The sequence below is a fragment of the Telmatherina bonti genome, assembly GCF_933228915.1.
Source record: "Telmatherina bonti genome assembly, chromosome: 3".
Lineage (NCBI taxonomy): Eukaryota > Metazoa > Chordata > Actinopteri > Atheriniformes > Telmatherinidae > Telmatherina > Telmatherina bonti.
Genome location: NC_136621.1, coordinates 42,903,241 through 42,914,732, shown reverse-complemented (window position 1 = coordinate 42,914,732; position 11,492 = coordinate 42,903,241). Strand labels below are relative to the sequence as shown.

The 11,492-nt window shown below is 47.4% G+C and overlaps 1 protein-coding gene across 2 annotated transcripts in view; it reads right to left on the bottom strand.

Annotated features, from left to right (window-relative positions):
- Window positions 1-5,072: 5,072 nt before the first annotated feature.
- polr3f (polymerase (RNA) III (DNA directed) polypeptide F) overlaps window positions 5,073-11,492 on the bottom strand; it is a 29,738-nt gene continuing 23,318 nt past the window's right edge. For both annotated transcript variants that reach the window (XM_079264676.1, XM_079264677.1), the window contains exon 10: window positions 5,073-6,203. The gene's annotated coding sequence lies outside the window, so the exon portion shown is untranslated. The remainder of the gene's footprint in view (window positions 6,204-11,492) is intronic.

The following is an 11,492-nucleotide window of genomic DNA, read 5'->3' as shown; positions in this document are numbered from 1 at the left end:
AGGCCGCTACCTGTAGACCAGTTACCTGTAGGCTAGTTATCTGTACGCCAGTTTCCTGTAGGCCAGTTTCCTGTAGGCCAGTTTCCTGTAGTCTAGTTACCTGTAGGCAGTTACCTGTAGGCTAGATACCTGTAGGCCAATTACATGTCTGCCAGTTTCCTGTAGGCAAGTTACCTTTAGGCTAGTTACCTGTTGGAGGTCCAACTCAATCTCCCATCCTGAGCAAGCACACTGGCGACAGTGGGAAGGAAAAAACTCCCTTTTAACAGGAAGGAAACCTCCGGCAGAACCCGGCTCAGGACAGGCAGCCATCTGCCTCTGCTGTGTGGGGGGAAGAGGACAGAAAGACAACAGACAACAGGAACTGCTACTCCCGGCCAGGGAGACCTGCTGAGACAGGAGACATACATGTTAATGATGCAACACTGTTATGGGGGGGGGGGGGGGGGGGGGGGGGGGTAAAAGAGAGAGATAAAGAGAAAGAAGCTCAGTGTATCAGGAAATGTCCCTCAGCAGTCTAAACCTATAGCAGCATAACTAAGGGATGCTAACCATCCCTAGCTATAGGACTTATCAAAAAGATAAGTCTTCAGCCTAGTCTTAAAGGTGGGGAGGGTGTCTGCTTCCCTAACACTAACTGGGAGCTTATTCCATAAGAGAGGGGCCTGATAACCAAAGGCTCTGCCTCCTGCTCGGCTCTTTGAGACTCTAGGAACCACAAGTAAGCCTGCAGTCTGCGAACGAAGTACTCTGCTTGGTATATAAGGAACTATGAGGTCTTTGATATATAGTGGTGCCTGGTTGTGGAGGGCTTTATATGTAAGGAGAAGGATTTTAAATTATATTCTAGATTCAACAGGCAGCCAATGAAGAGAGGCTAAAACTGGAGAAATATGATCTCTCATGCTGGTTCTGGTCAGGACTCTGGCTGCAGAATTCTGGATCAGCTGAAGGCTTTTCAGGGCATATTTAGGACAGCCCAGTAATAGAGAGTTACAGTAATCTAGTCTCGAAGTAACAAAAGTATGAACCAGTTTTTCTGCATCACTCTGAGACAGAATGTCCCTAATTTTGGCTATATTACGTAAATGAAAGAAGGCTGTTTTAGTAACCTGCTTAATATGTGGGCCAAAGGACAGGTCAGGGTCAAATATTACTCCAAGGTTTCTCACTGTAGCACTGGAAGCTAAAGTTATGCCATCCAGGTTCATTACAAAACCGGAAAATTTAGCTCTGAGTTTTTCAGATCCAACGAGAATTACTGTACTGTAGGCCAGTTACCTGGGGGTAGAGTTGGGCGATTAATCGGATTTTGAACCAACGATGATAAAAGTGTGTGATTATTTTTCTCTCTGCAGTTTCCTCTCCTGCTGTCTTCAGCTGCTAATCGAGCGTCTCTGGCGTTGCAGCGCTGTGCTGTAAACTCCTCCCACAGCCGCTTTGCTTTCATTCAGACACTGTTGCCAACTTGGAGACTTTCTCGCTAAATCTGGAGACTTTTTTTGTTAAAAGAGACAAATCTAGCAGCTTTTACTGGAGTTATTAGAGACTTTTCTGGTGTTTTGGCGACTGACTTGAAGGCACATATTGTTCTGCAGTTACTGTAAGGAAGGAGCAGCGGGAGCCTCTCCCGTCCTAAAGCACTCCCAGGCGGCCAGTCTCAGTCGGCTCCGGCTGCAGGTCCATGTAGAATAACTGCAGTAGGTTGTGGAAGTTCACCTAAACATAGTTTATACCATTGTCAGTGACAACTGGCTGCATTATTTTCCTATACATAGTTCGGCCAGTTAAACACTGTAATGTCCCTCCGTTACGGGGCGTTACCATAGCAACGCGTTAACCAGCTGGTTCAGATCAGCCGTCTTTTAACAGGTGGACGAGAGAAACGTGCTGCAGCCTGACAGCGGTTGTTTGGCATAAAACGTACATCCAGGCCAACGTAAAATAGTTCCTATATAAGCAGTAAAAGCAGATTAAACAACTCAGAACCGTCCATTAGACGGTTATAATGTACGACACGGAGTCTAGAACACCACGACGCGCAGCGTTGTTTATAAATACTGGATAATTGTGTTAAATAATCGAGATCTCAATTTCAGACAAAATAATCTTGATCAGAATTTTGGTCATAATTGAGCAGCCCTACCTGTATTGCAGTTACCTGTAGTCCATTTGCCTGTAGGCTCATTTCCACCACTAGATGGCAGCGATTCTGCAGACTGGACCTTTAATTGCAGGGGCTGAAGAAAGATAAGCAGGGTGCCCATACTTCTGCTCCGTGCTCCGTTTCATCTGACCAATCAGAGTCCAGAGAAGCGGACGGTGCTTCTGAAGTCTGGACCAGGTAAACAACTGTAAGGACCCCCCTCCCCTTGTTTATAAGCTTCTAATTTCGCTCATGGTCATGTGGGTGGGGTATAAGACACCTGTTCAGGTCACCAACCTGGAATAATAACAAAACCTCATTTCTAAGCTTTGATAGGCCCGTTGCAGGAAAATTAAATTACCTGAAGACGAAAAAAAAACTTGCGTTAACAGTGAAACTATTTTCTTCAAAATAAATAAAAATAAGCAGAGCTCAGAACGCATTGAAATGTCCCGGTCCCCGGCAGAAGATCCGTCTGACAAGCCCAGCAGGGGACCAACCACGGGGTAGGACGGAGACGTCTTCCTCCGCCCAGCAGGGGACCAACCACGGGGTAGGACGGAGACGTCTTCCTCCGCCCAGCAGGGGACCAACCACCGGGTAGGACGGAGACGTCTTCCTCCGCCCAGCAGGGGACCAACCACCGGGTAGGACGGAGACGTCTTCCTCCGCCCAGCAGGGGACCAACCACCGGGTAGGACGGAGACGTCTTCCTCCGCCCAGCAGGGGACCAACCACGGGGTAGGACGGAGACGTCTTCCTCCGCCCAGCAGGGGACCAACCACCGGGTAGGACGGAGACGTCTTCCTCCGCCCAGCAGGGGACCAACCACCGGGTAGGACGGAGACGTCTTCCTCCGCCCAGCAGGGGACCAACCACCGGGTAGGACGGAGACGTCTTCCTCCGCCCAGCAGGGGACCAACCACCGGGTAGGACGGAGACGTCTTCCTCCGCCCAGCAGGGGACCAACCACCGGGTAGGACGGAGACGTCTTCCTCCGCCCAGCAGGGGACCAACCACCGGGTAGGACGGAGACGTCCTCCTCCGCCCAGCAGGGGACCAACCACCGGGTAGGACGGAGACGTCCTCCTCCGCCCAGCAGGGGACCAACCACCGGGTAGGACGGAGACGTCCTCCTCCGCCCAGCAGGGGACCAACCACCGGGTAGGACGGAGACGTCTTCCTCCGCCCAGCAGGGGACCAACCACCGGGTAGGACGGAGACGTCTTCCTCCGCCCAGCAGGGGACCAACCACCGGGTAGGGCGGAGACGTCTTCCTCCGCCCAGCAGGGGACCAACCACCGGGTACGACGGAGACGTCTTCCTCCGCCCAGCAGGGGACCAACCACCGGGTAGGACGGAGACGTCCTCCTCCGCCCAGCAGGGGACCAACCACCGGGTAGGACGGAGACGTCCTCCTCCGCCCAGCAGGGGACCAACCACCGGGTAGGACGGAGACGTCCTCCTCCGCCCAGCAGGGGACCAACCACCGGGTAGGACGGAGACGTCCTCCTCCGCCCAGCAGGGGACCAACCACCGGGTAGGACGGAGACGTCTTCCTCCGCCCAGCAGGGGACCAACCACCGGGTAGGACGGAGACGTCTTCCTCCGCCCAGCAGGGGACCAACCACCGGGTAGGACGGAGACGTCTTCCTCCGCCCAGCAGGGGACCAACCACCGGGTAGGACGGAGACGTCTTCCTCCGCCCAGCAGGGGACCAACCACCGGGTAGGACGGAGACGTCTTCCTCCGCCCAGCAGGGGACCAACCACCGGGTAGGACGGAGACGTCCTCCTCCGCCCAGCAGGGGACCAACCACCGGGTAGGACGGAGACGTCTTCCTCCGCCCAGCAGGGGACCAACCACCGGGTAGGACGGAGACGTCTTCCTCCGCCCAGCAGGGGACCAACCACCGGGTAGGACGGAGACGTCTTCCTCCGCCCAGCAGGGGACCAACCACCGGGTAGGACGGAGACGTCTTCCTCCGCCCAGCAGGGGACCAACCACCGGGTATCAATCAATCATTCAAGGGACCCAAACTCTGGAACTCTCTGCCTCTGGAGTTCCGCTCCATCATGGACCTGCCTCTGTTTAAGGCTAAAGACTCATCTGTTTAGATCAGCCTTTGGCTGTTGAGATTTTTACATGCAAATGAACTGCTTTTATATTTTTACTTGTTTTTATCTTTTCAGCACTTTGGTCAACTAAGGTTGTTGTAAAGCGCTTTATAAATAAAAATTGATTGATTGAATCAATCAATCAATCAAAACTTCATTTGTAGAGCACCTCCATTAACCACAAGGTATCCAAAGTGCTGTACATGTTAAAATAAATCAACATTAAACACTTGAATAAAGTCAGTTAAATAGACAGTATATGGCAAAAAGAAAAGAAGGGGGGCCCAGTAGTCCTGCTCTCCGGAGTTAAAAGCCAATTTAAAAAGATGAGTTTTTAAAAGAGACTTAAAACAACTCAAAGTCGTAGCGCAGGGGTCACCAACTCCGGAAGGGCTACCGTCCTCCAGGTTTGATTGTTTTCCAGGTACAACACACCTGACCCAAACCAATGGCTCATTAACAGGCAGGTGCAGAAGATGACAAATTCTTGGAGAACCTTTTCTGTATATTAATTTTGTGGTTTTCTTGCTATTACTGTTTTTTTTTTTCTCCGTATTTAGTAGTTATGAGACGTGCAGGAGCTTGTACCCTTAAACAATTCTTAAACTATTAAAGTCCAACAGATAACGTAAGAGCAAGTAAGAAATAATCAAGTCAAGCTCAGAGTGAATGTATTTTGTTTTTAGCTCACAAATGTGAAGGTGTGAGATAATCTGATCAAATGTGAGGTCTAATGTGTTCTGGATACTCATTAGAAAACAAAAGCCATGTTGAACAGTTCAGGTTCATTTTTATTGATCAATTGAGTTAGTTTTGCAGCATGCAACCGTGTGTGACCAATATATGGACATGCTCAACAGTTATTGTTCTTCACTGCTGAAATACTCCATTAAAGCTGACCTTATGTCAGACCCTTCAGCACTGACGTCCAGTATTGTTGGAACAGGCGGCTGGTTGTGATTTTGGATGTCTTGGACTGGCTCAAAGTAGTCATTGTGCTCCTCACAAATATTGTGAAGTACACAGCAGGTCAGCACCATCTTCTTGCACAGCTCCAGTTTACAGTTATTTCTTTTTAGAAGCGACCTCCATCGCCCTTTCAACCGACCAAAAGCCATTTCAACAACTGACCGTGCATGGCTCAACCGGTGGTTGTAGGTTAGTTCCTCACAACTAAGTCTTCCAGCGTCTGAGAAGGGTTTCATCAGCCACTTCTGCATTGGGTAAGCAGGATCACCAATGAGGTAATGTCCTATTTCACAACCAGATATTGAGATCTTGTTTGACTCCATGAACTCGCCATCGCTGAGAATTTCCCATAAAGCAGACTAATGCAGGACTCTGGCATCATGCACACTGCCTGGAAAACCCACACACACATCCCAAAAAAGTCCTTTCCCATCCACCACTGCTTGCAGAACAACTGATTGCCGGTTGTAGTAGTCCCTGGGATAGTTCTCTGGTGCAATAATTGGGATATGACTCCCATCTATTGCACCAACACACTGCACGGCCCTCCAGCGGTTATTAAAAAATGTGGCCATCTGCATTAATTTTAAGGCGTCCGGAGTGATTTTGTGCAACGAAAGGAGCACTTTAATAACAGCGTCACAAAAATCCTGAACACAGTTATACACAGTGCTCAGACAGACTCCAAAAAGATGGCTTATTGTCCTGTATTCACCACCGGCGGCAAGCTTCCAGATGGCAATTGCAACATGTTTTTGGGCAGGGATGCTCAGACGATAATTGGTGTCCTCTTTCAAAAGGCTGCCTTTGGTTTGATTGCAGATGTACTGGAAAGATTCCCTTGATACATGGAAGTTTTGCATAAACTGCTTCCCGGTATAATTTGTAACAGTGGAGTCCCACCAGTATGCTGACCGTGGATGTGCCCAGACGGCTGGAGACCTCCTCATTCCGATCCGTCCTAATATCATCTGAAAACGGACATAATTGTCACTTGTTTGCTTAGTAAGTATGTCATCTAAATATGTACAGCACATGCTAAGCTGAGATACATGTTGTAGCTAACAATGGCTACCAGTATAATAACAATAATTATACAGAATAATTATCTCCATAGATGTAGTTGCCGTTCTCTGCGTCTGTTAAACGCGGACGTACAACCGTTAAGAGATTGGTAGCCCATCTATGATACCCGACACAAAATTGGAAGGCCAAAAGCAGAGCTTGCAGGAGAACCACACACATTATATTTTATAAAGATGGACCCCAGAGGAAGTAAATATCGAGAAAACAGGATGGGACCTAGGATGGAGCCTTGAGGTACTCCATGTTTAAGTGTTACTTCTGTAGAAGAGGACTGCCCCAGATGTAAACTCCTGTTACTTAAATAAGACTTGAACCATTTAGACCTGCAGACTGCTGCAGGCGTGACAACAGAAAATCATGATCTACTGTGTGGAAAGCAGCAGGAAGATCAGGAAACACAGCAGAAGCTCCAGAAACAGCTGGTAAAAGCAAATCATTGCAGACCCCGAGAAAAGAGCCGTCTCAGTGCGGAGACATGACTTAAAACAAGACGGAAACTTCTCCTGAAGGCCGTGCAGGTCAAGCTGTTCCTGCAACTGAAGATAAACCTCCTTCTCTGAAGTCTTAGAGACTTTAGAGAAGTCCCAGCAGGGGACGAACGTAGGACGGAGACGTCTTCCTCCGCCCAGCGGGGGACGAACGTAGGACGGAGACGTCTTCCTCCGCCCAGCGGGGGACGAACGTAGGACGGAGACGTCTTCCTCCTCCCAGCGGGGGACGAACGTAGGACGGAGACGTCTTCCTCCTCCCAGCGGGGGACGAACGTAGGACGGAGACGTCTTCCTCCTCCCAGCAGGGGACGAACGTAGGACGGAGACGTCTTCCTCCTCCCAGCGGGGGACGAACGTAGGACGGAGACGTCTTCCTCCGCCCAGCAGGGGACGAACGTAGGACGGAGACGTCTTCCTCCGCCCAGCGGGGGACGAACGTAGGACGGAGACGTCTTCCTCCTCCCAGCGGGGGACGAACGTAGGACGGAGACGTCTTCCTCCGCCCAGCGGGGGACGAACGTAGGACGGAGACGTCTTCCTCCTCCCAGCGGGGGACGAACGTAGGACGGAGACGTCTTCCTCCGCCCAGCGGGGGACGAACGTAGGACGGAGACGTCTTGTGGTGGAAAATACTCTGGTCTTGAGAAGTTGTAATACATCTAAGAGTCAACTGTCTTCTTACAATGAACATTTTATTATAAACTAATACAAGCACACGCTGGAGCTTGGAGAGAGAACTCTCTCTGCAGATGCTGAAGTAACACCCGATTATAAACCATGCTTAACTCCTCCTAGTTGCTGGGCACACCATATGAAACAATCATTATTTCTTATTTAAGACTAAACTGAACTCACTAAGCATCAATCACTCACTATATTACTTTATTACCTTTAACCTCTAACCTTTAGACAACTGGTCAACCAAGCAGTTGACAAAAACCGATGCCCTGCAGGAAACTCTTCCTGTCTCAGACTTTGTCTGCACATTCCAGACAAGGATCATATGACTTAAAGAAAGCTTTGTGCATAGACACAAAACACAGCAGGATCACAGCAAATCAATGCATATATGTCTAATACTTAATTCAAACCAAACTCATAACAATTTTCCCCAACACTCTCCCTCCTCTTGGTCCTACAGGACCAACAATAAGAAGAGAAATTGTTATCAGAACGCAAAAGTACATACAGAAGACAACATTCTCAAAACATCAGGAGCCTCATGCCTATAAGGTTTTAAAAGAATCTTTCAGAAATTACAATAGTGAGGAGCCATTCACTTCAGCTTCACACTGATCTTGCTTGAGAGCGAAGGCTGGTCTTCAGGTGTGAGAGTAGACTATCTCACTTACCCACGCAACCACAGGGATTATTCTGCCCTTTGTTGGGTGGTGCGTTATTCTTCTGTAATTTCAGACTGAAGAGCTTCAGGAGGTTCAAGCAATCTGTAGTGCCAAGCAGCTCACTCTGCGACCTTTACCGCTGTCTGGGTCGTCAGGAAAACCTGAAATGGCCTAAACCATCGATGTTGGTTCCAGCGCTGATGTTTAAAGCTTCTCATCAGGACAAAATGAAGTGAATAGAGCTGCGTAGATGCTGATTCATGAAGGGCAGCTTTCACCTGTGTGCAAATGCCTGAAAAGGGTTCTTATGAGGTTAGGACAGTATGTTAAAACATTACTTTCACACAGAGCTGTGTCTGAACAGGCAGTCTTGGAAGGAACCATGCCCACTTGGGTGAGGGTCCTGCAAAAAGAATCACAAAAAAGCCCATGTTTCCATGTTACGCATGCGCATGTACATCAGAACCAGAAAAAGTACTTTTGGTCCAAGGAAGACCTGAAAAGAGAGCCAGAAGGAAATTTCCCCGTCTGCAACCTGTGGGAGGAAAACATTCAGGAAAATGGCATCCAGAAAGTCATTCATAAGACAGCGCCAAAACATGGACTCGTTTTCAGCTAAAGAGTAAGCTCAAGTAACGAGAACTGAGACGGGAGAGCTGCAGCCTCCACCGCGTCACAGTCAGAGCAAACAGCATCAAAAGGAAAATCAAGTCAGGGTCAACTAGAGGTCGGTCAGGGGCCAGGCCTGGGGGGTGCAGAGGATAGTCAGTTTAAGCTAAACAGCCATGGAGTAAAACATGAACAATACAAAGCAACAGTTAGGGCCACTCGTTTATCTGGTAGGTAATCCTTCAAAGTAACCAAATTCATTTAATTACTTATTGCAAAGTTCCTATCAGGTCGTCTCATCTTAACCAACAACCAGAAAAAATCCTCTAGTACTGCATAGCAGAACATGTGTCAAACTGGACTCCCAGCAGTCTGACCAACACTTATCCATGCTGGAAATTTCCTTTCTGATTTACTGCTCGTGTTGTTTATGTCATGTCTGCTAAATGACAGGAGCAGAACCACACTGAAGAATCTCTGCATATATTAAATAAAGCTCATTCAGAACTGTTGATTTAATCAGTAATGTAGTCTAGTTAATCTCATGGTTTACTCTGATTTGTCTCTCTTAGACTCCAACAGACCCATTCAGGAGCAACACACACAAAACTGAGATCATAATAAGACTGGCTTTCTATTCCAAATATATTGTAAACATAAGCATAAGCATAAAGCAACAAGATGTAAACCCATCTTTAACAGCTGGACTTCAGGTACTGAACAGCCAGAGACCTTCAGGTCATAATAAAGCTGTTTGTTTTCTATCTACATTTGAACTTAAGCAGCATTTAGAAACAAACTTCTAATACTGATGGCAAAGCTGTTTTCATCTACAACAACACGACGCACACATGTACGTGCACACACTCACAGCAGCATTTCTTCCTTAATGATTTTAATGCAAAGAAAAGGCCAAGGCTAACTGTTTAGCATAGTTAGCTTAACTTTGGAAGTATCAATACTGTTCAAATAATCTGCCTCATATTCATGTTAATTTTGAGGACATACAGGGCTTAAATGACTTGTTTGTTTACATATTAAGCGTGTTAACTAAGAGACTGGTCTGTTTACTGGCAGCCATCGCAAGAGTTGCTTCTACTCTTTAAACAAAAATCATCTGATGTGTATTTTAACCACTGAGCATATCTGCTTTAATTCAAAATAATGAATTCAGATTAGGGATAAAACACCAGCTGTCAGCAAATAAAACATGGAGATTGTTGTACTTGTGTTGCATTCACTGAAGTCGGGAAATTACAAAACTACCTTCTTATTTAATGTCATATAGCGGCTTATTTTTTCTCTTTTGACATCTATTCTGTCTCAAACATTAAAAACTTAGTATTCATCACTTTTTTTTTTTTTTTTTTATAAGGCACAGCGTGCCAGAAGTTGACTTGTCTGTATAAACTGTTCAGCTTCCCTGCAGCAGAGCAGAGATGTCTGTGTCATTGTTCAGTTGCAGAAGTCTGCAGGAGTGCAAAATTTTATACATGCTCATAAATGTGGTATAAAGCTAAGCAGAAACAGTGAGTAAATGTTTGGTTGTAGGGCCTCATTCCTTGGCCTGGTCTTGTGGATAATCATTCAGCTCGTATCACTCGATCTGCTCAGGAGTCAGACGCGCCACAGCCACCATGCTCTCCTCCAATCAGCATACAATCAGAAATTCATGCCAGGAAGTGCCCGACACATGTTCATCAAAGCTTCCTGGTAGATAAATCAGATTCATATGTGTAATTAATGAAGAGTAACATGTAAAGGATCAGAAAGTAGGCAAAAGTTCAAGGAAGGAGATCCAGGTTTTCCACAGAGAACTGAGTGAACCGAACAGTCTTTCTGACAGAATCAGGGTGCAGCTCATTCCAGAAAACATCATCTGATTCTGTAGTTGGGGTGGGATTTGTGCTGCCTGCCGGCCACATTGTTAGTCTTTTACTTCCAGAAAATTCCACAACTGAAACACAGTCTGAGGACAAGGAGGATCCATCACCTCCAGAGGTCAAAGGTGAAAATCCAGCTCACATGTCCACCATAGGAGCCATATCCACACTGTTCACAGTCACAACCAACAGGGCTCTGCCAGACCCTCTGGTTCTGGGATCTCCAGGCCATCAGCAGCGGCCGGGTCCATGCAGCCACATCTGCATATCAGGTTCTGCTCCAGGACTCAGAGCTGACACAGAAGGGAGGTGGAATGATGCTTTAGGTTGTAGGGACCGTTTCTGCTCCAGTCTCCTGACTGACCACGCGTGTGACCCAGAACTCTGCAGTGACCCGGATCAAGAACTCACTCTCCCCCAGCCCCTCCTCTGAATCCCCTCAGGCAGGATAGACATTTGAGGTCCAAGCTGCATGCTGACAAGGGTTTAGAAGGGAAACGCTGCAATGTGTCCAACACCATACAGCAGACGAGCTTTTGAGACTGAACCATTTGGTCATGTGGTGTATTTTCTTCTCCAGTAAGGGGAAAATAAAGATCATAGCCTCATAATTATAATAGTTTTCTTCTGAATCCTGAGGCAAACATATTATGTGGACCATGTTCTGTGCTGTGAACATCCTGTAACTTGAATATTACATTGTAATTGTGTGTGTGAGACTATATTGTCAGTGGATTCATAACTCAGTTCTCTCCTGGGAAAGCTGAACATGATCTTGCTAAGAAGATACACTTGTTCTGAGAACTTCTCTTCTTGTCGTTAGCTCACATTTAGCTAAAGTGAACTTA